Below are 25181 nucleotides of genomic sequence, written 5' to 3' on the forward strand. Positions count from 1 at the left end.
AAACTTTAAACCAATATTACAGTTAAGGTTGATATGAACCCTTAATTAATTTGTTTCTGATCCTAGAGATGGCTGCACTGTAGCATGTTACTGTGGTAACATTTTCAACTTAATTGTAGATTTCTACATGATGACTCTGTAATAATGTAGAAACCTGAACACTATTCTGTCCTTACACCCATTGGCTCAATTGGCCCTGTTGCCAAATTGTTTAGACAGTAATTTTATCAAGGCCTAATAACAAAATGTAATGTTAGCAAGAAACATTTAGTCTATGACGTGATGCCGCTCCCGTCTAAAAAAAATTATGGTTCGGTTTCTCTGCGGATTCCTATTCAGAAATGTTCTCTTTAAGGAAATATGAACGCAGGGCGAAATTTTTGGCCAGAAATTGTTTAAAAATTTTTTTTTAAGAAATTTAAAAGATCACCCTTTTTGCTCCGGAAAATATTTTTTTAGGTTTTTTGATCCATTCTAACAAGAAAGGTATGTTGTCATTTTTCTCAAAAGTTGATAGATTTCGAGTTAAGGGCGATTTAAAATCTGAAAAATGCGATAATACGCATTTTCGAAGTTTAAAAACTTAGATTTATGTATATTAATATATCTGAAATAGCCAAGTGCTTGTATTAAAGTTTAAACATTTTTTTTTTCAAAATTATGAAGAGTAGTCGGTTCTGTCTTAAATTTAGACCGTTCTTTTTAAAATGTATCAAAGAATATATAGTGAGTAGAAGTTTACGGCCCTGTAACGTTTTAGCATAGGATTTTGCGTTCCAACTGAGTAGGTGCTATGGAGGTGCATAGATCTGACAACGTCCGTAGTCACCGTCATCTCACCACCGCCCGCTCTGCGGCCGTAACATCCCTCGTCAACAAGCCTCCTTAAGCGTCGTTTAAACACAACGATAAGTCACAGCAACTAGTTGTGATGACAAGTTGAAACGCTGTTTAGACGCTGCGATTCAATGCGATACCACCTTCAACCCAACTCCAACTTTGATAAGTTGTGCGATGCACCGTTTACACACAATGACAAGTTGCAACAACTCGATTGACCTTGATAAGTTGTTTGATTTATCGCTGTGTTTAAACGACCCTTTATAAACGTGACCATCTGTTTCATATAAAAGCTTTCTCTATGAGCTATATTATATTCGTTCAATTTGTTGATGTTATTATGCGTCCATCCAATTTTAATGCCGATGCGGCAGGTTCTATTTCAACAATCTTCTATTTTGCACGGGAAAATATTTTTTCAGGTTTTTAGGGTAATACTAAATAAAAAAGTTTGTTTACATTTTTCTGACAAGTTCACAGTTTTTGAGTTATAAGCGATTTAAAATCTGAAAAATGCGAACATACGCATATTCGAGTTAGAGGCTTGAAAACTGATCATTATTATTATTTTTGTAGTTGATAAGTGCCTAAAATTGAAGCTTAAACATTTAATTTTAAGATTTTGCTGGGTAACCGGGGCTTATTTCAAAAATAAATCGTTGTTTTTTACTTGTTAATTATGGGCGTTAAAAATAAAATTTAATAGTTATTTATGATATAAGTGTTAAAAGTTTAAAAGTACACGTTTAAGGCAGGCATGTGAAAGTTTGCAGAATCAGCGAAGCGAATTCTGCAATTCATCAGTGCCTTAAAAATGTACTTTTTAACACGTATATCATACAATATTTTTTCTACAAACGTCTTATATATCAACAATTATAATTTATTCATTCTCACTTACAGGACAATGACAATACCTACAAAAACTTTTACTTGAACTTGACTGACATCCCATTTTTATATTTTTCTTGACATTACATCAAAACCGTCTATATTGTCAATACGTAAATCATAACATAACAACTATAGAATAACATCTACTTTTATTGTTGTAAGTATATTCTAACAAATTTTAATAGTTTTTTCTACAAACGTGTTAAAAATGCAATAATACAGTTCAAATTAAATTTTACAAAACGTTTTAAACTACCTTTTTCAAATTGAGCAAGTTGTACTATTAATATTAATGTTAATAAATGAAATATGAAATATAAATATTTTGACGTTTCACAATTTGACAATTCACTTTTAACTGCAGTGCCTCAAAAATTTTAAAGCACTAGTGCCTTAAAGTAGCATTTTTAATGCTCGTATGGAGTGCTAAAAATTGCATTTTTAACACGGTTGTAGAAAAAAGTTATTTAAACAATTTCTGCCCAAAAATGCCGTCCGGCACCCTTCTCATAATGTTTAAAGGAGACATTTTTGAGCAGGAATTCCAGAGAAACTGAATGGGAAGCATTTTTCATGCGGGAGCTACCACACAACCGGGACTACTTCTCTTTAAATTTTGTATATTACCATAGTTTTTTAAACAATTTATTTATTTATTTAATTATTTACAATGTACCAATTACATACGCCAATCATATCGCACGACAAAACTGTGGAAAACCAACAACCAACCTACAGTTTACAGGACTTAAGCAGTCACCATATGTAAATGGGGGAAACTCCTGGAGTTGGCCGAAGAAATCAATATTCACCTTATTCATAGTCTAAAAGATAAAACTACTTTCTTTTATAGGAGATGGCGCAAAGGCGCAACCTCGATCTATGCTGGGTTTCGAGTAACTCACAGTTGCAACTACTCTTAAGCTTCCGAACCGTACTCCATAGTCCCCCCCCCCCCTCAGCCAACATCGACCAGTCATAATCGAAATAGATTCAGAAAGATTCAGATTGAGTTACACTAAATACCAATTACCAATCTTGTGAATTTTTTTAGAAACATTGTTTAGACAATTTCTGCCCAAAAATTTCGCCGGCACCCTTCTGATTTATTTAAGGTTGATCTGAACCCCCCCAAAAATAAACTACACATTCAAAAAATTTGAAAAAAATTGAGAAGGTATATGTGATCACTAGAAGTATTTTGACAAATTTTGAGCAAACTTCATGTTTTCGTTTTCGAAAAAACTCAAAAAAACTCCTTTTTTTCAAGTATAAAGCGGGAAAACTAAACATACAATTTTGTTAATTTTCTTACAGCATAAAGATATAATCCTAGGAAATATTTATGAATTTTTTAAAAATTTTTGAATGTACAGTTTTGCCACAGTAGGAAAAAATAATATGTTTCGGCTTATAATAAAGCTACCGGTAAGAAATTGGATAAAATTTCAATAACAACATATATAAAACTGTAACAATGGAAAATATTTCCAACAAAATGTTGAATATTTTTTCCTAAACATATGAAAAATCTCGTTAAACAAGAATTATATCTTGAATTGCCGCTAAGAATTTGTGCCGCCATGACATAGCGCCATCTACACCATCGGTAATATTTATGTTCGATAGATAGCAGTGCCTTCTGCTTCAATCGCGTCACACAGAACTTTATCCTAACAGCGTTGCCATATCAATTACTTTGTACAACAAAATGTTTTAATGTTAGTAGGTAATATAAGCCTACTACTATAACGTCTATTTATAACGCATCAACGTGACCTTCTGAAATTTAACTACTTTTGCTGAAATATTTTCAGTCCCCTTGGCCGTATTAGATTTTGATATATTTAGGGCCGGTACTTTCTGTTTCGATTAAATCCTAGTTGGCAATTGGCATTTTAATGTTTTTAAGTACCATAAAGTTGTCTTTTTTTATTTGCATTTTTTCATGTATCTCTGAAGCTTTGTATTTGACTATATTTTGAATTGGAATTGGAGCATAGTCTTCATTTTGTCAAATAGTGTTTCTAATAACTACCATCCATGGTATTTCTCTTTTGTCGCACTTTTATGTTTATTAAAGATTTTAATTGAAATGATTACTTTATCTTTAAAATTTTCATTGTCCATTACTTTTTGCATTTGTGGTGAGCTAAATTTAAGGGAAAACAATTGGACGATAATATGTAAACAGATATGGAGTAAGAGCAGTAAATAACCACTTCTAAAATTAAGTGAGGAGAGGTTAAAAATATTTTCACCTTCATATAAAAAATAAAAAAGGATCAATATACAAGGAATAATAGGTAACAATCAATTTTAAAAATCTTACATCTATATTGATTTCTTCTCTGTACAAAAACAACAGAAATAAATAAGACAAAAAGAAAAAATGTGTTGTCACTTAATAATAGGTATGTTAAATAAACAAACCTATTGATTAGTCTGATGGAAGTAGAATTTAAAACTGTTATATGGAGCTAATCTGGATCGGTATAAATTAAATGAGAAAGAAAAAAAATCTAATAAACAGTTTCTTTAAGAGGAGGAAGAGAAAGATTATGGAATATTAGAAAATGAAAACGGCGCGGCAGAATAATCATCGATAAAGAAGTAAAAAGAGGAAACGCGATAACGATATCTGGAACAATTGTTTTATCTGATAAGAAACGAAGAACAGCCAGAAATTGCTATCAAAATAAAAAATATAGTAAAGCAGTGTGGATTGTTTCTGTGTTTGAAAAAGGTTATGGGTTTTTACGAGCTTGTCCGGACGGGTCAGTAAGTGACAATAATATTGTGGAAGTTAAGTGACTGTATTCATCCAGAGAATATACATCTCTAGAGGCAGCCGAATCCATAAAAACAAGTAGCTTGTTAAGTGAATGTCCCTAAAGAAAACAATAACTTCTTCTTTAGCCTGGTTGCATCCACTCCTGGACAAAGGCCTCCCATGAGTTCGCCACTCTTCTCTGTTTTGTGCTATTTGGTACCAGTTTCTCCCCACTTTTGCTTTGAAGTCATCTAGCCATCGTCTTTGTGGTCTTCCTCTGCTACGACTATGCTCGCGTGGTCTCCAATGTAAAATGTTTCTCGTCCACCTTTCGTTGTTTTGCCGTGGCACGTGTCCTGTCCTATCCAGCTCCATTTCATTTGCGCAATTCTTCCAATAACATATTCCACCTTCGTCCTGTTTCGTACGTCCCATTTCGAATATGTTCTCTCTCAGAGATACTCCTAAGATAGCTCGTTCGATGGCCCTCTGTGTTGTTCTTAATATATTGGCTGATAACCCTGTAAGTGTCACGGTCTCCACTCCATAAGTCATAACTGGTAGAATACAACTGTTGAGTACCCTTTTTTCTAGATTTATTGGTATCTTTTTGTTTTTCAACACATCACTGAGTCTTGCAACTGCTGCCCAATTAATTCAGATTCTTATAGCTATCTCGTCCGTTTGATTCTGATGGCCTAGTCTGATCGTGTGACTCTTCGACACTTTCGATCTCACTTCCAACTAAGTCGATTCTGATATTTTGATTTGTCATCACTTTTGTTTTATTTAAATTCATTTTTAAACCGCCTTTCTCAGATTCATGTTTAAGCATCTTTAGTATGTAGATTGGTTCTTCTGTATTGTTGCTTATGAGCACTATGTCATCGGCAAATCTTAGATGACTTCCTTGCGTTATTCATTCCGTTTAATACGGTCCAGAGTTCTATGGAATCGAATGCCCCATTGTACAGAAAGAACAACAATACAAATGAAATATTAACGGTAAGCGGCCAGCAGTCAGAGAGAGTAAAAAATATATTTGCTGGGAACGATAATCACAGAAAATAACGATTATACTCCAGAAATAAGTGAGAGAATTGAAAAAGCACGTGCCAATTTCGTGAAAATGAAAAAGATTTTATGCAGCAAAGATCTGATATTGGCCCTCAGAATAATTATATGTTATGTACACAGTGTGCTTTACTAAGGAGCTGAATCATGGACATTAAATCGAAATGCAATAAATCGACGAGCAAGACAGAGAAGAACTAGTTTTGGTGTTAGTGAAATAGTTTTGAGTATTTTTTTCTGTTAACAACCGTTTTTAATATCTTTATTATAACCTTTTTGGACCTTATTCTGCGGTATCTCATGAAACTGATTACGCAAAAAGATCTCATGGGAATATTTTTCCCAAGAAACACGATGTTTTCGCCTTGCTTAAACATATTTTGCCGAATTTAAAATCAAAATCCTGTTCTTTTCTTCTATTCTTTTTCTATCATACATTGACTTTATTCTCTCAGATATTTTTAGTTCTTAACACGTTGATGAACAGAACGTCTATAGACGACATTTTTAAAATAACGAGTTATGACAAAAAATCGGTAGATTTTTGTAGATTTTTTGTCACATTACATCTACAGATGCATATGAAATATAATACGACATCCATGGTCGTCGTCCACATGTTTACAAAAAACATATTGTTTCCATAAAACAAATTTAGCAATTTCGCTATTACACTGGCGGACCAAAAATTTAGGTCACTAGATGAATTATTTGATGCCTTGGATTTCCTAAACCTGTTGTCCGATTTGAATGATTTTTTTAGTATGTTATAGCTTTATTATTTAAGAATCTTAATGTGTTAATTTTGTTGCTAGACAGGTAAATGTCATTTGATACCGGTTGTAACAATCATACTGTGTTTTTCCTTAAAGTTCGGAACACTCTGTGGAATATTATAGTATAGATAAAATATTAAGATTAGAACTCAATTGTAGCCTTAGGCTTTCTTAACATTTTCTTTTTTGATTCATTTGCTTATGTTGGATAATAAAAAAGTTAGGTACTTTAACAACTAGCCATGTTCTTCATCAATACAGGGTGTTTCTAAATAAGGGCGACAAACTTTAAGGGGTAATTCTACATGAAAAATAATGACAATTTGCTTTATAAACATATGTCCACAAATGCTTAATTTCCGTGATACGGGATGTTGAATTTTTTCTTACCAACTGACGGTTTATTTCTTGCTCTAAAACCGATTGAGATATGCAACTGAAATTTGGTAGGTTTTAAGAGGTAGTTATTGCGCATTGTTTGACATACCATTAAGAATTTTATATTCACCATTGGCGTGCATACGGGTATAAATATTTTAGATACATCCCGTATGCACGCCAATGGCGAATATAAAATTATTAATTGTATGCCAAACAATGCGCAATAACTACCTCTTAAAACCTACCAAATTTCAGTTGCATATCTCAATCGGTTTTAGAGCAACAAATAAACCGTCAGTTGGTAAGAAAAAATTCAACATCCCGTATCACGGAAATTAACCATTTGTGGACAATGTTTATAAAGCAAACGGTCATTATTTTTTCATGTAGAATTACCCCTTAAAGTTTGTCGCCCTTATTTAGAAACACCCTGTATTGATGAAGAACATGGCTAGTTGTTAAAATACCTAACTTTTTTATTATCCAACATAAGCAAATGAATAAAAAAAGAAAGTGTTAAGAAAGCCTAAGGCTACAATTGAGTTCTAATTTCAATATTTGAGGCGTCCAGAGCAACAGTGGCCTAACCCACATCCCACAATTTTACCAAAATGCTTTTAATACAATAAAGTTATGCATTACTTCAGTGTTTTCAGATGCAGAGTGGCTGAAGCAACCATTGCTTGAACTAGTCTGCATCTGAAAACACTTAAATAAAGAATAACTTTAATGTAATAATATCGTTTTGGTAAAATTGTGGGATGTGGGTTAGGCCACTGTTGCTCTGAGCGCCTCATTTTATCTATGCTATAATATTCCACAGAGTTTTCCGAACTTTAAGGAAAAACACAGTATGATTGTTACACCCGGTATAAAATGACATTTACCTGTCTAGCAACAATATTAACACATTAAGATTCTTAAATAATAAAGCTATAACATACTAAAAAATCATTCAAATCGGACAACAGGTTTAGGAAATCCGAGGCATCAAATAATTCATCTAGTGACCTAAATTTTTTGCGCGCCAGTGTATATTTATTCTACTTTGCAAAATTCATATAGTGTCACAACACTTGCTTATACATTTGACGCACAGTCCGTCAACGTGTTAAAACGTTTATGTATAAACAAAATTTGTGCTAATACATTTTTTACAAGATTGCAAGCGGTCATAAAATTTTATTACCATTTTTCAGTGTGAGATAAGAGATGACTAACAACTGGAATATTTAGTTACCGAGAAACATAATATGCAATTAGTCTATGATGTGAGGCCGCTCTCGTCTGAAAAAAAATTCTGATTTGGTTTCTTTGCGGATTCCTATTCAAAAATGTCCCCTTTAAATAAATCAGAAGGGTTCCGGCGAAATTTTTGGACAGAAATTGTCTAAACAATGTTTCTAAACAAATTACAAGATTGGTAATTGGTATTTAGTGTAACTCAATCTGAATCTTGCGGGTAACGCAATCTGAAGATGGCTGCGGGGGGAAACTATGGAGTACGGTTCGGAAGCTTGGGAGTAGTTGCAACTGTGAGTTACTCGAAACCCAGCATAGATCGAGGTTGCGCCGCCATCTCCTATAAAAGAAAGTAGTTTTATCTTTTAGACTATGAATAAGGTGAATATTGATTTCTTCGGCCAACTCCAGGAGTTTCCCCCATTTACATATGGTGACTGCTTAAGTCCTGTAAACTGTAGGGTGGTTGTTGGTTTTCCATATTTTTGTCGTGCGATATGATTGGCGTATGTAATTGGTACATTGTAAATAATTAAATAAATAAATAAATTGTTTAAAAAGCTATGGTAATAATAATACACAAAATTTAAAGAGAAGTAGTCCCGGTTGTGTGGTAGCTCCCGCATGAAAAATGCTTCCCATTCAGTTTCTCTGGAATTCCTGCTCAAAAATGTCTCCTTTAAACATTATGAGAAGGGTGCCGGACGGCATTTTTGGCCAGAAATTGTTTAAATAACTTTTTTCTACAACCGTGTTAAAAATGCAATTTTTAGCACTCCATACGAGCGTTAAAAATGCTACTTTAAGGCACTAGTGCTTTAAAAATTTTAAGGCACTGAAGTTAAAAGTGAAATGTCAAATTGTGAAACGTCAAAATATTTATATTTCATATTTCATTTATTAACATTAATATTAATAGTACAACTTGCTCAATTTAAAAAAGGTAGTTTAAAAGGTTTTTTAAAATTTAATTTAAACTGTATTATTGCATTTTTAACACGTTTGTAGAAAAAACTATTAAAATTTGTTAGAATATACTTACAACAATAAAAGTAGATGTTATTCTATACGCTCTAAGCTTTGCTGGTGTCGATCCTAGCGGATTACTATTCAACTTTCACCGGTAATTTTTAAATTTATTATTTAATTGTTATCGCTTAATATTTACAACGCTAAAAAGTAATTAAATTGTAATAGATTTTTTTAAGATTTTGCTAATCATTTTGACGTTCTGTTGATGAAATATTAATTTCTTACTTCGGATACTTTCACAATTATCGTGTAGATGGCGCTAAGATTAATAGAATAATTTATAATTAAATATTAAGGAACATTAAAAAACTTAAATTCAATATTTAAAATATAAGTATATTTAAGGTAAAAATATATACCACAGCTTTGACCAACTAATATTTTTTATAATTAATGTTTTTAATTTTAATTTTAAATTAATCGCTTTGACATTTTATGTCAAATTTCCGGTAAACGTTTACAGACTTGTCACTACTGGCGCTCGCGAATGTGTAAATATCCCCTCTACGTACGGGCTCACAGCGTATAGTTGTTATGTTATGATTTACGTATTGACAGTATAGACGGTTTTGATGTAATGTCAAGAAAAATATAAAAATGGAATGTCAGTCAAGTTCAAGTAAAAGTTTTTGTAGGTATTGTCATTGTCCTGTAAATGAGAATGAATAAATTATAATTGTTGATATATAAGACGTTTGTAGAAAAAATATTGTATGATATACGTGTTAAAAAGTACATTTTTAAGGCACTCATGTGAATTGCAGAATTCGCTTCGCTGATTCTGCAAACTTTCACATGCCTGCCTTAAACGTGTACTTTTAAACTTTTAACACTTATATCATAAATAACTATTAAATTTTATTTTTAACGCGCATAATTAACAAGTAAAAAACAACGATTTATTTTTGAAATAAGCCCCGGTTACCCAGCAAAATCTTAAAATTAAATGTTTAAGCTTCGATTTTAGGCACTTATCAACTACAAAAATAATAATAATTATCAGTTTTCAAGCCTCTAACTCGAATATGCGTATGTTCGCATTTTTCAGATTTTAAATCGCTTATAACTCAAAAACTGTAAACTTGTCAGAAAAATGAAAACAAACTTTTTTATTTAGTATTACCCGAAAAACCTGAAAAAATATTTTCCCGTGCAAAATAGAAGATTGTTGAAATATAACCTGCCGCATCTGCATTAAAATTGGATTAACGAATTGAACGAATATAATATAGCTCATAGAGGAAGCTTTTATATAAAACAGATGGTCACGTTTATAAGGAGGCTTGTTGACGAGGGATGTTACGGCCGCAGAGCGGGCGGTGGTGAGATGACGGTGACTACGGACGTTGTCAGATCTATGCACCTCCATAGCACCTACTCACAGTACCGGCGCTAGGATATAAGGCGCCCGCCTGCAAAAGAAGCATAGGCGCCCTTCGGTGTCTTTTAAATTAGTATTTTGTATAGCACCGACAGAAAAAGGTCATTTTGGCGCCCCCCAAACAGGGGCGCCCGCCTGCAGTGCATCCCTTGCAGGCCCGTTATCGCGGCCCTGCCTACTCAGTTGGAACGCAAAATCCTATGCTAAAACGTTACAGGGCCGTAAACTTCTACTCACTATATATTCTTTGATACATTTTAAAAATAACGGTCTAAATTTAAGATAGAACCGACTACTCTTCATAATTTTGAAAAAAAAATGTTTAAACTTTAATTGAAGCACTTGGCTATTTCAGATATATTAATATACATAAAACTAAGTTTTTAAACTTCGAAAATACGTATTATCGCATTTTTCAGATTTTAAATCGCCCTTAACTCGAAATCTATCAACTTTTGAGAAAAATGACAACATACCTTTCTTGTTAGAATGGCCCAAAAAACCTAAAAAAATATTTTCCCGAGCAAAAAGAATGATCTTTTGAATTTCTTAAAAAAAAAAATTTTAAACAATTTCTGGCCAAAAATTTCGCCCTGCGCACTTCATATTTCCTTAAAGAGAACATTTCTGAATAGGAATCCGCAGAGAAACCGAACCATAATTTTTTTTAGACGAGAGCGGCATCACATCATGGACTAAATGTTTCTTGCTAACATTACATTGTTATTAGGCCTTGATAAAATTACTGTCTAAACAATTTGGCAACAGGGCCAATTGAGCCAATGGGTGTAAGGACAGAATAGTGTTCAGGTTTCTACATTATTACAGAGTCATCATGTAGAAATCTACAATTAAGTTGAAAATGTTACCACAGTAACATGCTACAGTACAGCCATCTCTAGGATCAGAAACAAATTAATTAAGGGTTCATATCAACCTTAAAGGGGACATTTTTGAATAGGAATCCGCAAAGAAACCAAATCAGAATTTTTTTCAGACGAGAGCGGCCTCACATCATAGACTAATTGCATATTATGTTTCTCGGTAACTAAATATTCCAGTTGTTAGTCATCTCTTATCTCACACTGAAAAATGGTAATAAAATTTTATGACCGCTTGCAATCTTGTAAAAGTGTATTAGCACAAATTTTGTTTATACATAAACTTTTTAACACGTTGACGGACAGTGCGTCAAATGCAAGTGTTTTGACACTATATGAATTTTGCAAAGTAGAATATACACTGGTGCGCAAAAAATTTAGGTCACTAGATGAATTATTTGATGCCTCGGATTTCCTAAACCTGTTGTCCGATTTGAATGATTTTTTTAGTATGTTATAGCTTTATTATTTAAGAATCTTAATGTGTTAATATTGTTTGCTAGACAGGTAAATGTCATTTTATACCGGGTGTAACAATCATACTGTGTTTTTCCTTAAAGTTCGGAACACGCTGTGGAATATTATAGCATAGATAAAATGAGGCGCTCAGAGCAGCAGTGGCCTAACAAACATCCCACAATTTTACCAAAACGATATTATTACATTAAAGTTATTCTTTATTTAAGTGTTTTCAGATGCAGACTAGTTCAAGCAATGGTTGCTTCAGCCACCCTGCATCTGAAAACACTGAAGTAATGCATAACTTTAATGTATTAAAAGCATTTTGGTAAAATTGTGGGATGTGGGTTAGGCCACTGTTGCTCTGGACGCCTCAAATATTGAAATTAGAACTCAATTGTAGCCTTAGGCTTTCTTAACACTTTCTTTTTTATTCATTTGCTTATGTTGGATAATAAGAAAGTTAGGTACTTTAACAACTAGCCATGTTCTTCATCAATACAGGGTGTTTCTAAATAAGGGCGACAAACTTTAAGTGGTAATTCTACATGAAAAAATAATGACCGTTTTCTTTATAAACATTGTCCACAAATGCTTAATTTCCGTGATACGGGATGTTGAATTTTTTCTTACCAACTGACGGTTTATTTGTTGCTCTAAAACCGATTGAGATATGCAACTGAAATTTGGTAGGTTTTAAGAGGTAGTTATTGCGCATTGTTTGGCATACAATTAAGAATTTTATATTCGCCATTGGCGTGCATACGGGATGTATCTAAAATATTTATACCCGTATGCACGCCAATGGTGAATATAAAATTCTTAATGGTATGTCAAACAATGCGCAATAACTACCTCTTAAAACCTACCAAATTTCAGTTGCACATCTCAATCGGTTTTAGAGCAAGAAATAAACCGTCAGTTGGTAAGAAAAAATTCAACATCCCTTATCACGGAAATTAAGCATTTGTGGACATATGTTTATAAAGCAAATTGTCATTATTTTTCATGTAGAATTACCCCTTAAAGTTTGTCACCCTTATTTAGAAACACCCTGTATTGATGAAGAACATGGCTAGTTATTAAAGTACCTAACTTTTTTATTATCCATTATAAGCAAATGAATCAGAAAAGAAAATGTTAAGAAAGCCTAAGGCTACAATTGAGTTCTAATCTCAATATTTTATCTATAGGTACTATAATATGCCACAGAGTGTTCCGAACTTTAAGGAAAAACACAGTATGATTGTTACACCCGGTATAAAATGACATTTACCTGTCTAGCAACAATATTAACACATTAAGATTCTTAAATAATAAAGCTATAACATACTAAAAAAATCATTCAAATCAGACAACAGGTTTAGGAAATCCAAGGCATCAAATAATTCATCTAGTGACCTAAATTTTTTGTCCGCCAGTGTAATAGCCAAATTGCTAAATTTGTTTTATGGAAACAATATGTTTTTTGTAAACATGTGGACGACGACCATCATGGATGTCGTATTATATTTCATATGCATCTGTAGATGTAATGTGACAAAAAATCTACCGATTTTTTGTCATAACTCGTTATTTTAAAAATGTCGTCTATAGACGTTCTGTTCATCAACGTGTTAAGAACTAAAAATATCTGAGAGAATAAAGTCAATGTATGATAGAAAAAGAATAGAAGAAAAGAATAGGATTTTGATTTTAAATTCGGCAAAATATGTTTAAGCAAGGCGAAAACATCGTGTTTCTTGAGAAAAATATTCCCATGAGATCTTTTTGCGTAATCAGTTTCATGAGATACCGCAGAATAAGGTCCAAAAAGGTTATAATAAAGATATTAAAAATGATTGTTAACAGAAAAAAATACTCAAAACTATTTCACTAACATCAAAACTAGTTCTTCTCTGTCTTGCTCGTCGATTTATTGCATTTCGATTTAATGTCCATGATTCCGCTCCTTAGTAAAGCACACTGTGTACATAACATATAATTAGCCTTATTCTGAGGGCCAATATCAGATCTTTGCTGCATAAAATCTTTTTCATTTTCACGAAGTTGGCACGTGCTTTTTCAATTCTCTCTCTTATTTCTGGAGTATAATCGTTATTTTCTGTGATTATCGTTCCCAGTAAATATATTTTTTACTCTCTCAGACTGCTGGCCGCCTACCGTTAATATTTCATTTGTATTGTTGTTCTTGCTGTACAATGGGGCATTCGATTCCATAGAACTCTGGACCGTATTAAACGGAATTAATAACGCAAGGAAGTCATCTAAGATTTGCCGATGACATAGTGCTCATAAGCAACAATACAGAAGAACCAATCTACATACTAAAGATGATTAAACATGAATCTGAGAAAGGCGGTTTAAAAATGAATTTAAATAAAACAAAAGTGATGACAAATCAAAATATCAGAATCGACTTAGTTGGAAGTGAGATCGAAAGGGTCGAAGAGTCACACGATCAAACTAGGCAAACAGAATCAAACGGACGAGATAGCTATAAGAATCTGAATTACTTGGGCAGCAGTTGCAAGACTCAGTGATGTGTTGAAAAACAAAAAGATACCAATAAATCTAGAAAAAAGGGTACTCAACAGTTGTATTCTACCAGATAAGACTTATGGAGTGGAGACCGTGACACTTACAGGGTTATCAGCCAATATATTAAGAACAACACAGAGGGCCATCGAACGAGCTATCTTAGGAGTATCTCTAAGAGAACATGTTCGAAATGGGACATACGAAACAGGACGAAGGTGGAATATGTTATTGGAAAAATTGCGCAAATGAAATGGAGCTGGATAGGACAGTACACGTGCCACGGCAAAACAACGAAAGGTGGACGAGAAACATTTTACATTGGAGACCACGCGAGCATAGTCGTAGCAGAGGAAGACCACAAAAACGATGGCTAGATGACTTCAAAGCAAAAGTGGGGAGAAACTGGTACCAAATAGCACAAAACAGAGAAGAGTGGAGAACTAATGGGAGGCCTTTGTCCAGGAGTGGATGCAACCAGGCTAAAGAAGAAGTTATTGTTTTCTTTAGGGACATTCACTTAACAAGCTACATGTTTTTATGGATTCGGCTGCCTCTAGAGATGTATATTCTCGGGATGAATACAGTCACTAACTTCCACAATATTATTGTCACTTACTGACCCGTCCGGACAAGCTCGTAAAAACCCATAACCTTTTTCAAACACAGAAACAATGCACACTGCTTTACTATATTTTTTTATTTTGATAGGAATTTCTGGCTGTTCTTCGTTTCTTATCAGATAAAACAATTGTTCCAGATATCGTTATCGCGTTTCCTCTTTTTACTTCTTTATCGATGATTATTCTGCCGCGCCGTTTTCATTTTCTAATATTCCATAATCTTTCTCTTCCTGCTCTTAAAGAAACTGTTTATTAGATTTTTTTCTTTCTCATTTAATTTATACCGATCCAGATTAGCTCCATATAACAGTTTTAAGTTCTACTTCCATCAGACTAATCAATACCTATTATTTAACATACCTATTATTAAGTGACAACACATTTTTTCTTTTGTCTTATTTATTTCTGTTGTTTTTGTACAGAGAAGAAATCAATATAGATGTAAGATTTTTAAAATTGATTGTTACCTATTATTCCTTGTATATTGATCCTTTTTTATTTTTAATATGAAGGTGAAAATATTTTTAACCTCTCCTCAATTAATTTTAGAAGTGGTCATTTACTGCTCTTACTCCATATCTATTTACATATCGTCCAATTGTTTTCCCTTAAATTTAGCTCACCACAAATGCAAAAAGTAATGGACAATGAAAATTTTAAAGATAAAGTAATAATTTCAATTAAAATCTTTAATAAACATAAAAGTGCGACAAAAGAGAAATATCATGGATGGTAGTTATTAGAAACACTATTTGACAAATGAAGACTATGCTCCAATTCCAATTCAAAATATAGTCAAATACAAAGCTTCAGAGATACATGAAAAAATACAAATAAAAAAAGACAACTTTATGGTACTTAAAAACATTAAAATGCCAATAGACAAATGAAGACTATGCTCCAATTCCAATTCAAAATATAGTCAAATACAAAGCTTCAGAGATACATGAAAAAATACAAATAAAAAAAGACAACTTTATGGTACTTAAAAACATTAAAATGCCAATTGCCAACTAGGGTTTAATCGAAACAGAAAGTACCGGCCCTAAATATATCAAAATCTAATACGGCCAAGGGGACTGAAAATATTTCAACAAAAGTAGTTAAATTAATTTCAGAAGGTCACGTTGATGCGTTATAAATAGACGTTAAGTAGTAGGCTTATATTACCTACTAACATTAAAACATTTTGTTGTACAAAGTAATTGATATGGCAACGCTGTTCGGATAAAGTTCTGTGTGACGCGATTGAAGCGGAAGGCACTGCTATCTATCGAACATAAATATTACCGATGGTGTAGATGGCGCAATGTCATGGCGGCACAAATTCTTAGCGGCAATTCAAGATATAATTCTTGTTTAACGAGATTTTTCATATGTTTAGGAAAAAATATTCAACATTTTATTGGAAATATTTTCCATTGTTACAGTTTTATATATGTTGTTATTGAAATTATATCCAATTTCTTACCGGCAGCTTTATTATAAGCCGAAACATATTATTTTTTCCTACTGTGGCAAAACTGTAAATTCAAAAATTTTAAAAAAATTCATAAATATTTCCTAGGATTATATCTTTATGCTGTAAGAAAATTAACAAAATTGTATGTTTAGTTTTCCCGCTTTATACTTGAAAAAAAGGAGTTTTTTTGAGTTTTTTCGAAAACGAAAACATGAAGTTTGCTCAAAATTTGTCAAAATACTTCTAGTGATCACATATACCTTCTCAATTTTTTTCAAATTTTTTGAATGTGTAGTTTATTTTTGGGGGGGTTCAGATCAACCTTAATGAACTTTATGTGTGGTTATGCCGCGTTAACCGCCTGATGCGGATTTTTGAATCCGATTTTTTGGTGCAGCTAACTAAAACGTAGCCATTTTGGCTTTTATGTCGTTTTGACTTGGCAACGTCGACTTATTAATTTGTGAAATTAAATAATAATAGCCACTAAAATAAGAACATTATTTTCATCAGAGGCAATATAACAGCCCGACGCTATATTTAGGAAGTACTGGAGTCTCACCTTATTCTCTACTTAACACATTCTTGGACACATCTTCATAATATGCAGAGAGTCATTTCCCTTTGTAAGTGTCTGCATATGCAGTCATGTCCGTGAATAGGTTAAACACCTTAAAAAACCCGTTTTTCAGCAAGACAACGTCAGACCGCATCTTGCCACATAATCGTTAGCTTCGATGGATCAATATGACATCAACTATTTACGTTGGCCACCACGATCGCCTGATGTGTATCCAATTGAACATGTATGGGATATAGTAGGTTACAGGCTAGTGAATTTGCAACACCCCCACAAACTTTAGCAGCTCTTAGTCACGAAGTTTTTGCAGTTGGATATTTTTCAGCGACCTCAAAAACCCTACGAGTATGAAAATTGAATTTCCATAATTATTTTCTAAGTTGTGAATTTTTATTTTTTGAACATTTTGAGATGCACTTTTGAAATTTTTTTTTCTCCTACGACCATGTAATTTTCACTTGTTACTCATGCCGAGTGTTCAAGAATTTTCCCAAAGCTCTCCCGAATCGAATGCAGATGGTTTCATAACGATCCGTTTTACTATAAAAAAGTTGGTGTAATGTTTTATTTCCTCGCAAAATTTTTAAAAGCTTCCTCGCTTTAAAGGCAAATTATAATAATGAGCAGTAGGTTAAAATCAAAATATACAGGGTGTAACAAAAATACAGGTCATCAATTAAATCACATATTCTGGGACCAAAAATAGTTCGATTGAACCTAACTTACGTTACTACAAATATGCACACAAAAAAAAGTTACAGTTCTTTGAAGTTACAAATTGAAAATCGATTTTTTCCGATATATTGAAAGTTATTAGATGTTTTTTTAATGAAAATAGACATGTGGCATTCTTATGGCAGGAATATCCTAAAAAGAAATTTTAGTAAATTTTGGGCACCCCATAAAAATTTAATGGAAGTTTTGTTCTCTTAAACCCCACCAAACTTTTATGTACGTTCAAATTAAATTATTATTGTTGTACCATTAGTTAAAAGCAATGTTTGTAAAACTTTTTTGCCTCTTAATATTTTTTCGAAAAGGCACCTTTTATCGAGATGTGGCTTATTTTTTAATAAGCGTATTTTTGTACGTTCCAATTAAATTATTATTGTGGTACCATTAGTTAAACATAGTGTTTTTAAAACTTTTTTGCCCCTCGGTATTTTTCAGATAAGGCACCTTTTATCGAGATGTGGCCTCTTTTTTAATATGGTTCAAAGTATACCTCAACCTTTAATTTATAAATAAATTTTCATATTAATTACCAGGTCTCTTTAATCGTATGTACATAACAGTATACAAAAATATGCGGTAGATTTGATAAATATTCAAAATATCTCGATAAAAACTAGCTTTTCGGAAAATTACTAAGAGGCAAAAAAGTTTTTTTTTATTTAGTTAATGCCTCGAAAACTAATTAGACCGGGCAGTATCGTCGCCCCCGCTAGCGAAATTATTCCGATTCGATTTTTTTGCACAAAATTACTCAAAAAGAGGTCCTTATAACATATCCACAGAGTGCCGGGCGGTGCCGTGGTCGAAAAATTGTTTAAACAATTTTTTTTAACAAATTCACAAAAATAATTTTTTCATTTCGAACAAATTTTTTTTAGATAAATTGGCTTATATTGAGCAAAAAAGGTCTCTTGTCATGTTTTTCTAAAATTGATTGTTGTCGAGTTATATGCGATTAAAAATATGAAAAATGCGAAAATGGCCATTTTCAAGGCTTAATAACTCGAACAAACATTATTATTATGAATTTCAAAAAGTCACCAAATCAAGTTTCAAATCCCTTCTTTAAGGTCCTGAAGAGATTTTTGTCATTATTTTATTAGAAAGCTGTTATTTTTAATTATTAACAATTAGCGCTATAGTCCAGGATGCGTCGTCTCCCCCGTTAGTGAAATTATTCCGATTCCATTTTTTTGCAGAAACTTACTCAAAACGAGGTCCTTATAACATATCCATAGGGTGCCGGGCGGTGCCGTGGTCGAAAAATTGTTTAAAAAAATTTTTTTAAACAAGTTCACAAAAATATTTTTTTTATTGCGAACGATTTTTTTTAGATAATTTGAGTTATTCTGAGCAAAAAAGGTCTCTTTTGATTTTTCTCTAAAATTGATTTTTGTCGAATAATATCGCCATTTTCGCATTTTTCAAATTATAAATCGCGTATGATTCGACAACAATCAATTTTAGAAAAAAAATCACAAGAGACATTTTTTGCTCAGAATGTCCCAAATTATCTAAAAAAAATTTGTTCGAAGTGAAAAAATTATTTTTGTAAATTTGTTTAAAAAAAATTTTTTAAACAATTTTTCGACAACGTCACCGCCCGGCACCCTGTGGATATGTTATAAGGACCACGTTTTGAGTAAGTTTCTGCAAAAAAATGGAATCGGAATAATTTCACTAACGGGAGCGACGATAAATCCTGGACGATAGTGCTAATTGTTAATAATTAAAAATAACATCTTTCTAATAAAATAATGACAAAAATCTCTTCAGAACATTGAAGGGATTTGAAACTTGCTTTGGTGACTTTTTGAATTTCATAATATTAATGTTTTATCGAGTTATTAAGCCTTGAAAATGACCATTTTCGCATTATTCAAATTTTTAATTGCATTTAACTCGACAATAATCAATTTTAGGACAAAATGACAGAAGACCTTTTTTGCTCAGAATAAGCCAATTTATCTAAAAAAAATTTTTCGAAATGGAAAAATTATTTTTGTGAATTTGTTTAAAAAAAATTGTTTAAACAATTTTTCGACCACGGCACCGCCCGACACCCTGTGGATATATTATAAGGACCTCTTTTTGAGTAAGTTTGTGCAAAAAAAAATCAAATCGGAATAATTTCGCTAGTGGGGGCGACGATACTGCCCGGTCTAAAGGGCCATTGGCATGGTGATGGTACAGTGGATTGTTCCAATTAGGTACCCAGTGTAATGTGTAGTGTGTGTTGAGTAAGTGTCTTGTTACTTTGCAAAGTCGACGTCATTGTCTTTGCAAAGAGAGGCTAATTGTATCCTAACGTCTACGGTCCCACCGGTGAGTACCGATCCCACAACTTTCGATCCAAACGTAGGCGCTCTTACCACTGAGCCACAGAGGGGGTGTCAAAAAAGTTTTAAAAACATTGTGTATAACTAATGGTGCCACAATAATAATTTAATTGGAACGTACATCAAAATTTGGGGAGGTTTAAGGGAACAAAATCCCCATGAAAGGGAACACTATCTGTGAGTAGATATTGTAGCTAGATTGACTGCAGAGTTGAAAGTGAAGAGCAAATTTCGACCAGAATAGAACTTGCACGGAAATCTTTATTAGCTGGCGGTCTGTACTGTGCAGTAAAAGTCTGTCATTGACCACGAGTCTAAGACTATTGCAGTGCTACATTTGATCCATTTTGTTCTATGAACGTGAAACCTGGACAACAAAAAAAAATCTTAACAAATTGGAAGCGCTCGAGTTGTGGTGTTACTGTCGATTGCTCAGAATCCCGTAGACAGCACACATATCTAAAGGTGGGCTCTTATTAGTCAACCTCATTGATCAATATCCTTGATTCTATGCTATAGAAATAAAATAGATTTTTATGTGAGTACCGATCCCACAACTTTCGATCCAAACGTAGGCGCTCTTACCACTGAGCCACAGAGGGGGTGTCAAAAAAGTTTTAAAAACATTGTGTATAACTAATTGTGCCACAATTATAATTTAATTGGAACGTACATCAAAATTTGGGGAGGTTTAAGGGAACAAAATCCCCATGAAATTTTTATGGGGTGCACAACTTTCACTATAATTTTTTTAAGATGTTCCTGTCATAAGAATGCCACATGTCCGTTTTCAATAAGAAACCTCAAATAGTTTTCCATATACAGTAAGGCCTCTTTTATGCGGATTATTTTAATGCGATTTAGAAGTTCTGCGGTTTGTATTTCATCCAAAAATTTCTATTATTAATTTAACTATTAATTTAACTATATAATTTAACTAATTACTATTTAATTAATATTAACTATTCCCATCTAGATGCCGGTAATCTGAGGGTTTGCAATTCGGATATTCCCTTTGTTACATGATGTAACAAGGTAGCATGTAGCTATTACATCAATCTGAGTTTCGCATTGAAAGGTATAACCTGCAATTGTTTTGAAAATAAATTTAAATATTAAGGTATTTATGAGTTCAAATCTTAAGCTCCAGCTTAGCCCAGCTCAGCTTATAGATAGGGCCGCTTTAGCGGCCGCTTTAGGGTGCAAAGTAACTTACTTTGAACCATGATGTTCGATTCATATAGATCGAATTCACGTGGCAATTCATTGTGACAAGCTGAAAATTGATCTAAGACTCAATGGTGTAACACGTATGTTCCGTAAGCTGAGCTTAAAGCACTTCTTAAGCTTAAGATCTATTGGTGCAACCAGGCATAAATGTAGCTGATTTCAAGTTGCAGTATAATACACAGCACATTTTGATTTCTGGATTGTCGTAAAGTTCTATGGTCCATTAGAAGAGGTTTTTGCAATCTCAATATCGTAAGTCCGTGTTTTTAATTTCTTTAAGATTTTATTTGGCCCAATGGAGAAAAAAAAATCAAAGGCATACAATTTTTGGTGGACAAACGTCCACCATTTTATGTGATTTTAGAAAACTACGGAGCGTATCCCTACTTTTTCAATGCAAGTAATGTCTTTTTTAATGCGATTTTTTTTATAGGCGCTTTTCTGTAGAACGTATCCACCGCATAAAACGAGACCTTACTGTATTGTAAAAAATCGATTTTCATTTTTGGTCCCAATCGAACTATTTTTGGTACCAGAATATGTGATTTAATTTATGACCTGTATTTTTGTTGCACCCTGTATATTCTTTTCATTTCAGTTCAATTTTTTATCTCCACTTTCTTAATCTCCGCTGTGAGTATATTATTTGTAAAGCTCACCTTGATCGTTTTGTTCTCCCTGTAAACGCTAACCTATTCATATATTCAAAACCCGTCAAAGTCGGGCTGTTTCTAAAACACAACCCGCTGCTTTAAACAACCAAGGTGTGCCTACTTAAACCGCGTTTAAGACGTCGTCACGTCTGTAAAAGCAACCTTCTTTTTACCGTTTTCCTCTGAACTACTTATTTTAATCACCCCCGCAGGGCAAACACCGGGGTTGAGATCCTTTAATTGCCAAGTTGCATTATAAATACAACCGAGCCCATCGGGCTTCATTATTTCCCGCTTTTTAGTTTTTCCCTTCCGAAGAACACTCTTATTTTTTATTTAAAACCGGAGAAAATGGGAAGCGATGAAGATACAGTTTGGGGTAAGAGGGTGTTTTGGGAGAATTAATGTGTATATTTCTAAGCTGGATGAAAAATATTAAAATTTTATAAAGCGGTTTAATAAAGCTAGTAATCAGTTTCAGAAGCTATGGAACATTATGTTTTTACTTTATCGTACTATATACGTAGTATAGTATGTATAATAGATAAAGTCATAGGATCGTGCAAAAAAAATTTTTTCAGATTTCACTTTTTTTCGACGTTTTGAGCCCCCTGAGTCTAAAAAGCAAATAAAAAAACATGTCGGAAGTATGTACGTACGTACGTATGTCGCCACCGCCTAGCAAAAACTACTAGACCGATTTTGATGAAATTCGGTATGAGTAAGTTTAAGAGAATTTTGTCGAGAAACTAAGCTTTTAAAAAAACCTCTCAAAGGGGGGCCGAAATAGGGGGGTTATTTAGGGCCCATTTTTGCAAATTTTGACCGAAATGAATGAAATTCAACTCAAAGTAAGCTCATCGATAGATAAATAAAAATAAGGAATTTGACATTTCCAAATTCAAAATGGCGGCCAACATGGCCGACCGCCCACCCGACACATTTCCCTATCTATCTAAAAACCTGTTTAAGATAAGTTTAATTTGAAAAAGTCGTTATATAGCCTAAAGATGGGGCTATAAGAAGGATTTATCGTTTTTCATAAAAAGTTACGGTTTGTCTATAATTAAGGGGTCAAATTTTGACATAAATTTGATCTAGATTTTCTCAAAAATGGCTCCAAAGAATTTTTTTATTTTTTGATATATTTTTGAAATCCTATCAGTAAATTGAATGACATTAGTTATATATCTTAACTCCCCGTAGGAGGAGAGTTATGAATTTTTTATAAAAAATATTCGAGTACCCGTAACTTCCTTCTTAATAGAAACTAAAATTTGAAATTTTGCAGACATATATGGTGCTTTATTATCTATTATCACAATAAATTTTACCAAAAATATGGCTTCCGGTTGAACCGGAAATGAATAAAAAATCTTAATTTTTTTAGATAAGCCCTATATGTTTTAATATATTTTGAAAGAATGCAAAATTACCTTTCCAACGACATAACATTAATTGCTGTAGCTCAAAAACTCGAAAAGTTACGGTAAATAGAAATTTTGCTATAATCTGATGTGTGTCCTCTCTCACGCGTTCATAGCAGAGCATTATTGTAGGGCAGTCAATGAGGGTATTTGGCTCCGAATTCCATCCTACTACATTGATGTACTTGATATTTTCACAGTAAGTAGGGAATAGCTCAAGAAACAAAATCTACCCTATATACTATGGCGCTTTTATCTTGGGGCGGTTCCCACTTCTTCAAGGGGGTGGAAAATTTGTTGGTCAAAATAAGCACGGAAGTGGCTAAAGAACCTATTTCTAAGCAAAAACTGGTCTATACTTTTTTTTGAGAACTCAATACTTTTTGAGTTATGCGTAGTTGAAAATTGGCCATTTTCATTGAAAAATGACACCTTTTCGGACGGATTTTTTGTGAATACCTTAAAAACTATGCATCGAACTAAAAACACTATGTAAAACATTTTTTACATTATAAATAATAAAGAGATTCGTTCCTTCGTAAATGTTCTATTTATAATACAAAAAGAGATATGGTAGGTGAAAATAGTTTGTTTTTTGATGCATGCTCAAATTGGTGTATTCAACTTGAAATAACAGAGGAACGGTAGGTTTTAGGTGTGTAATGCTACCAACACCTTTTATAGTGTTTGAAAAGGCCTTTAAAACGAGCACCGTTAAATGTCGGTTACTTACAAACTAAGCGAGATATGGTGCAAAAAAATATATGACTAATGTACTTTAAGGAAAAATGAAAAGTACCTATATACATTTAACTCCCCATCCACCATAATTTAAATGCATTGTTTTCCTTCTACAATACCTTTTAATATAGTGTTATTTCTACTTTCAAAAAGTTGAACGGGTTTAAAATGAACGGTTTTTGTAAAAAATTTGATCAAGTTATAGAATGAATTTTTAAATTTTCTTAAAAATCTTCCTTTTTCTCCATGTAATTCGAAAATAAAAATATTTCACCCCTGAGAAGTGGTGGGAACTTCCCCATGATAAAAGCGCCATAGTATATAGGATAGATTTTGAATTAGGAGATTGGGCTACTCCCAAAATTTCATTAAAATCCATGCAGTAGGATAGAATTTGGAGATAATATCTTGTTCTTAATCTCGCGCATTGACTGGCGTAATCGAAATAGAATGAAATGCAAATATTGCAAACTATTAATTTCTCAGAAAAATGAACTAATTTGAAATGAAAGTATGACTATAATATTCTCTTGATTTATGCAATAATCTACACATCTATAGTGTGTCCCCGAAATATAGCATCGAACATTTTCTCAAATGCAGGAATTAATGATGCGTAGAACCATAAAATACTTTTAAGTACAGTAGGTGTTTCTAAAATATCAAAATAACGAGTAACTTTGTTATTTTTATAGAATGCCAGTATCTAGTACCATAACGATAATAGATCGGTACGATAAAGTTCTCGGGCGGCCCTTCCGTCCAGCGTTTTTACTATTTTGATAGATGATAACCCTATTCCTCTATTTATTGTCCAATTCCATTCACATACACTGTGTTCATTTGAAAAGAACCCCCTTATAGTAGGATTAGTAGGGGAGCAAGGTATGCTAAATGTGCAGTCACTCGAGCGTTATTGGTTGCAGTCACCTATTGGGTTGTGAATAGTAGGTCCTAAAACCAAAAAAAGTTAAGGAAAGTTTTCCATTTTAGTGGGCGCTTGCCATTTTCGATTTTTTTTTCAGTTTAAATTATCGGTAATTCAAAAACGATTATTTTTAGAGAAAAACTACAAAATACCTTTTTTGTACCCAATGTTCTATAGAATCTAAAATAATGT

At 33.0% G+C, this 25181-nt stretch overlaps 1 protein-coding gene across 2 annotated transcripts in view; it reads right to left on the reverse strand.

The window, feature by feature from the left end:
* LOC114346273 (acetylcholine receptor subunit alpha-like) overlaps positions 1-25181 on the reverse strand; it is a 1182789-nt gene that overhangs the window by 790938 nt on the left and 366670 nt on the right. The window lies entirely within an intron of this gene.

This window comes from Diabrotica virgifera, chromosome 1 (assembly GCF_917563875.1).
Source record: "Diabrotica virgifera virgifera chromosome 1, PGI_DIABVI_V3a".
NCBI classification, from domain to species: Eukaryota; Metazoa; Arthropoda; class Insecta; order Coleoptera; family Chrysomelidae; genus Diabrotica; species Diabrotica virgifera.